Genomic DNA, 5,827 nt, shown 5'->3' with positions numbered 1-5,827 from the left:
ACCATAACACTAAAGAAGGCATGATCAAAATAACAAGAAACTTAAACCAATATGTACAAGGATACCTTTGGGACTTCCTCCCAAGTGAGCTTGTTTAAAGTATCTAAGCTTGACTTTGCATAATTCTTATGGTTTGGAAGGGTCATAGAGAGGTGATGAAGTCCCCTCAGTTCTTAAAGATTTCATTGCTCCTCTTATTCCTAGGTCAATGCTAAAAGAGTTGTGTCTGCTAATAATACTCAGACATTGCTTTGTTTTCTTTGGAGAGGAACTTCTGACTCTACCATGAAGCTTCTTGATTTGCCCCCTTATCTCATCATCCTTAGTTGTTAACTCCCTCACTGAATCATAGAGAATATTGATAGTTTGAAGCTCAAACAAACCATCAGAGGAGGGATTTCTTGGCTCTTGTTGTTGGTGAAGCTTGGGGATGAAGTCTGGACATTCTGGGTGACTTGGTACCACTCGATCGAGTGACTTAAGATGCTCGGTCGAGTGGTAGGTCCAGTGACCGAAAATCTCTGTTTCTACCTCATTCACACCCTCAAAGATTTCAGACTCAGTTTCATGACCTTTCTCTTCAATCCTAAAGGTCTGCCCATCAATAGTTGGCTTCTTCTGCTCAAACTCTTTAAATTGTGACTTATCCTTCATTTCAGCATCTTCTAACAAAGTTTCATGACTCAAGACCATCATTTCTTGCTGATTAATAGAAGCCTTGTACCTTTTCAGCATTTGCTCTTTAAACTGTCCTGGAAATGGCAAAGGTGGCTGATAGGGAGGAGGAATGAACCAAACCGGCTTGCTAGATTCTTGAGCAATGACTCGATCAGGCACTCGACCGTGTGCATGTTTGAGTGTATGGTCGAGTGGTGTATCAAGCTCAGTTCTCTTCTCATTCTGCACCTCTGGTTGAAGAAAATCCTCCACAACTTGGTTGTCACTGTCCTCAGTGAGCTTTAAAGGTAGTTCTTGCAGAGAGATAGCTTGGGCTGTGGCAAACTCCTTGAGATTGTCAATTGAGGTCCCATTGAGTTGTCTAGAAGAAGAAGATTCACTCTTGCTTTCTAGGAGAAGCAGTCTACAAGTTAAAGCTTCAATCTTGATATTAAGGTCACTGTATGTGCAGTCCATCTTGTTATTTATCTCTGTGAGCTTCTTACTTGTTTCCATATCTCCATCAGCTTGGCCTTGTAGGAGTTGTTGAAGCATACCCTCCATCTCATGATCAATAGCAGAAGCTTGTTGGGGTTGTTGTGGAGGATAGACTGGGACCATAAACTGCATATCTTCACAAACAACATGTACTTGCTTCTGCTGGGCTAGAAAGAGCTTATCTAGCTTCTCAAGCTTCTCATTTAAGGCTTGTAGGTCCTTTCTATGCTCTTTCTCAGAATCAACACCTCCCCTTAAGTTGCTATCATATTCTTCACTATAATCTCCATCAGACTGAGCAAAGTTCTCTACTAATTCCAAACCGCCAGCTACATCTCTATTCATGAAGCTTCCATTGGAGGATGTGTCCAGGAGCATCTTGATCTTGGGAAGAACACCTCTATACAAAGTACACAACAAATATTCATTGTTGAATCCATGATGTGGGCATTGTCTCTGATAGCCTTTGAAGCGCTCCCATGCTTCACTGAAAGATTCACCATTCTGTTGGAGAAATCCTGAAATTTCATTCCTCAAATGTGCAGTCCTTGAACTAGTGAAGTATTTTGCAAGGAAGACCTTCTTACAATCAACCCAAGAGGTGATTCTTTCAGAAGGTGGAGTCTTCTCCCACTGATGTGCTTTACCTACTAGAGAAAAAGGAAACAATCTCAGCTTCAAGGCATCCTCACTAACTTCATTTATAGTGGTGAGGCTACAGAGCCTATCAAACTCATCAAGATGGGCAAGGGGGTCTTCACTAGGCAGTCCATGAAATATGTTGCTTTGAACCCTTGAGATCAGACTACTCATGATTGTGAAGGTTGTGTTGTGGAAAGCAGGAGGCACTATCCCATATCTCTGAGTATGAGTAGTGGGAGCATCATTATCACCAATCTACCTTCTCCTTTGAGGTTCATTCTGATTCTGTGGGAGTTCCATTTCCACCTATTTGTCTGTGTTTTTGGGACTCTGAACAGGTGCTCGACCAGGTGCTCGAACCAACACTCGACCGTTTGCTTTTAGGTGCTCGGTAGAGTGCCTGGTCGAGTGGTACCTGAGGATCAAAACAGAACACCAGAAAAACAAACAGGTGAGTAATATAATAAAATGTAACATAACTTAATCTTGAAACATTGAAATCTCAACTGAAACATATAAACACCCTAATGGCAACGGTGCCAATTGAAACAAGGATTTTTCTATCTTAACCTATGAATGAATGGATGATGACAAACAAACAGACTTAGGCTAAGATGATCAGATGCAGTGCAAGGTGTTTCAATACCCTTATGATGTTGTAGCATAAAGGATGTCAATCTATAAAGAGTGTGATATGTAGGCAGTCAAGATGTGATCAATGCATTCAAGTTAAGCCAAATATCAATATGGTTTTGATCCATCAACCTAATGACAATTATGAAATGCTAAATGTAAAGTACTTAGAATAGAAAGTAAATGCAAGATAGACAAAAGTAAGAAATGTTGAAATTAAACTGAAAGAAGTAAACGCAATAGATAAAACAGTAAAGATGCAGTATTGAAATGGAACAGAAAATAAAAGAACAACCCGAAGGTGCTCGATCAAGCACTCGACCGTGTGACTGGTCGAGTGACTAGGTCGAGTGGGTTTTGACGAAAAAACAGATGCAATCTTGAGAAACTTAAACCGAGACAAATGCAATGAAACAAAACGATATGTGATAAGTAAACAATCAAATGACAAAGAAGTCTTCTAGAGATGGATCCATGGGCTAGTGTTTAGGCTGTGGCTATCTAAACTGGTCAACAAATCTCAATCTAACATGAGCTATCTCTAGAAAATGATCTTAATGACTCACTAATCCACTCCCATGACAGAAGTGATCAAGTTACAATAACATCCTAACCCAACTCTCATTGGTGAAACCATACTGAACAGGCTTTACGCACCAGACCATTACTTGTCAAAAACCACCTTGTGCAACCAATCTCTTGGGACAAGCATGATGATCTCAAGTATTGGCTTTATCTAACAACGTAGACATTGGTGTGATGCTAGGAAGCTTAAGATCTGCTCTTACCCTCTCAGATATAAGAACAGCTTAGAGCACACCCAACCCAGAAGAGATATTTAAACAAGCAAGCTTAACCATTCCAGACTACCACAGCCCTAAACCAGCCTAATCCATCTCCAGAATCCTAACTCACTACTCAGATGAACAAAACATGATGATGATGAACATAAACCCAGAAATTAATGAAACTAACATGATAAGATAGATAAGAAGGAGAACTTTAATTCAATACAAAGTATCAAACCCAGATTCTAAACACACAGAAAGTTATAAAGATTATAAACTAAGAAAATTCTGGAAAAAGCAAGAACAAAACTAGATAATGATGCAATAAAGTAAATAAATCCCCAAAGGGGAAAAACTAGGATTTCTGACTCTCTCTCACTCCTAAAAAGATACTTTCTCTCCTTTTGCGGCCACAGGGTACAAGGGGTATATATAGTGAGGTAAGGAAGCCCTAACTTGGCTACCAAACAAAATCGAAAGTCGGCTCGATGTACTCGACCGCTTCGGTCAAGTGGTCCATTCCCTTGCTTCCAAACGGTTGAATCCCTTAGTATCACACGGTCGAGTCCTCTTGTTTAGCTCCAGAAATAACACCAAGTCCTTCCTTATCCTTTTAGAGCTCCATAACACCTAATAATACTCCAAATGCACAAATGTATGCAATGCATGCTTCTAAACATTCTAAGTGCATATTTGGACAGAAATGACTATAAAACCTAAGGAATTACTACTGAACAATGCAAAAGAGAAAGATAAACTATGCTTAAACATGGTAAAATATATGTACATCAGTGGGTTTAAGTCCCACGTTATGTTTGATTCTGGAGCTACTCATAGCTTCATTACCTCGGAGTGTGCAGAGAGTGCGGGTATCATGGGAGATCCTGGAGAGCGTACGGGAGTTGTCAGAGTTACTGGAGGCAAGTTCCTGAGGGTCATTGGTCGAGCGAGGGGTATCGATATTCAGATCGCGGGAGAGTCTTGGCCTGCGGATTTGCTTATCAGCCCAGTGGAGTTGTATGACGTTATCTTGGGGATGGACTGGTTGCATCGGCAAATGGTTCATCTGGATTGTCATCGCGATAGAGTGGAGTTTGAGCGCTCAGGAGGGAAGTTGGTTTTTTAGGGGATTAGACCGACTTCGAGGAGTCTCGTGATCTTGGCCATTCAGGCTGGGAAGATGATCGAGAAGGGCCGTGAGCCTTATTTGATTACTATACCAATGCCAGAGTCAGTGGGGAAGTCTACGGTTAGCGGTATTCAGGTTGTGGAGGAATTTGAGGATGTGTTCCAGTCATTGAGGGATTACCACCTTCTCGGTCTGATCCTTTTACGATTGAACTGGAACCAGGGACGACACCATTATCCAAGGCTCCTTACAGGATGGCTCCAGCAAAGATGGCAGAGCTGAAGAAGCAGCTTAAGGATCTGTTGAGCAAGGGATTCATTCGTCCTAGTGTATCACCAGGGGGAGCGCCGGTGTTATTCGTTAAGAAGAAGGATGGGAGTTTCTGCTTGTGTATTGATTACAGAGGTCTCAACCGGGCACTGTGAAGAAAAAGTACCCTCTTCCGAGGATCGATGAGTTGTTGGATTAGTTGAGAGATGCTACTTGGTTCTCCAAGATAGATCTGGCGTCGGGTTATCATCAGATCCCGATAGATGAGGCAGATGTGAGGAAGACTGCTTTCAGGACGAGGTATGGGCATTATGAGTTTGTGGTGATGCTGTTTGGGTTGACTAACGCACCAACATCGTTTATGAGATTGATGAACAGCGTTTTTCAGGAGTTTCTAGACGTGTCTGTCATCATTTTCATCGACGACATCCTGGTCTATTCTAAGAGTCCTGAAGAGCATGCAGTGCACTTGAGAGCAGTTCTGGAGAAGCTGTGTGAGCAGAAGTTGTTTGCAAAGTTGAGCAAGTGTAGTTTCTATCAGCGTGAGATGGGTTTTCTGGGTCACATTGTGTCCGCAGATGGAGTTTCTGTAGATCCAGAGAAGATTCAGACTATCAAGGATTGTCCTAGATCGCATAATGCCACAGAGATCAGGAGCTTCCTTGGGTTGGCAGGTTACTACGGGAGGTTTGTGCAGGGGTTTGCGAGCAGAGCACGACCTATGACTAAGCTGACAAGGAAGGATGTTCCTTTTGTTTGGTCACAGGAGTGCGAGGAGGGCTTTGCAAGCCCGAAAGATATGTTGACTACTGCTCCGGTGTTGGCTTTCCCTGAGCAGGGGGAACCCTATGTGGTGTATACAGATGCATCCAGAGTTGGTTTGGGTTGTGTGTTGATGCAGCATGGGAAAGGTGATTGCCTATGCTTCACGACAGTTGCGGAAGCATGAGGACAACTATCCTACTCATGATTTGGAGATGGGTGTTGTAGTCTTTGCTCTGAAGATTTGGAGATCTTATCGTTATGGTGCAAAGGTACATGTGTTTACAGATCATAAGAGCCTAAAGTATATATTCACTCAGCCCGAGCTGAATTTGAGACAGAGGCGGTGGATGGAGCTCGTGGCGGATTATGATTTGGAGATAGCCTATCACCCTGGTAAGGCTAACTTGGTTGCAGATGCTTTGAGTCGGAAGCGGGCGGCTTCGGC

The 5,827-nt window shown here is 42.5% G+C and overlaps 1 non-coding gene across 1 annotated transcript; it reads left to right on the top strand.

The window, feature by feature from the left end:
• The first annotated feature begins 1,588 nt into the window (after positions 1–1,588).
• On the top strand, positions 1,589–1,694 carry LOC147949747 (small nucleolar RNA R71). The gene has a single exon (XR_015565334.1). It is a non-coding gene; the product is annotated as a small nucleolar RNA R71 (small nucleolar RNA).
• Positions 1,695–5,827: the final 4,133 nt, after the last annotated feature.

The sequence above is a fragment of the Camelina sativa genome, chromosome 1 (assembly GCF_030686135.1).
Source record: "Camelina sativa cultivar CO46 ecotype springtype chromosome 1, ASM3068613v1".
NCBI classification, from domain to species: Eukaryota; Viridiplantae; Streptophyta; class Magnoliopsida; order Brassicales; family Brassicaceae; genus Camelina; species Camelina sativa.
This window is presented reverse-complemented; position numbering and strand designations above follow the sequence as displayed.